A 363-nucleotide genomic window follows, 5' to 3' on the forward strand; every position below is an offset into this window, starting at 1 on the left:
TTTTTGTCTGATGGAGAAGCACTGAATCACCATGCAGCGATCCCATAGCATAACTTTGTCTGGACTAATGCTGAGTAAAATGCTCGGACACTTTCTTTACCCACACCCATTCAGGTGATGCAACAGCAAATAGCTTCATTATTTTCATATTTTCTGCCGTTTGTATGGCGTGAGGATGTTTACTTACACCCTTGTGTGGCTGTATTTTCACCTCAAGTAGTCTGAGATATCTCTTCTCATTTAATCTATGCTCTCCTAGATATAAGTTTCATGTCTGCTTCGCATCTTATTAATGCACCTATTATGCACCTGTAATCCACATAGTCAAATTCCCTCGAAAAATCTATGAATACCGCGGCGGTT

This window comes from Trypanosoma equiperdum (genome assembly GCF_001457755.1).
Source record: "Trypanosoma equiperdum strain OVI genome assembly, contig: ctg_527, whole genome shotgun sequence".
Classification (NCBI taxonomy): domain Eukaryota; phylum Euglenozoa; class Kinetoplastea; order Trypanosomatida; family Trypanosomatidae; genus Trypanosoma; species Trypanosoma equiperdum.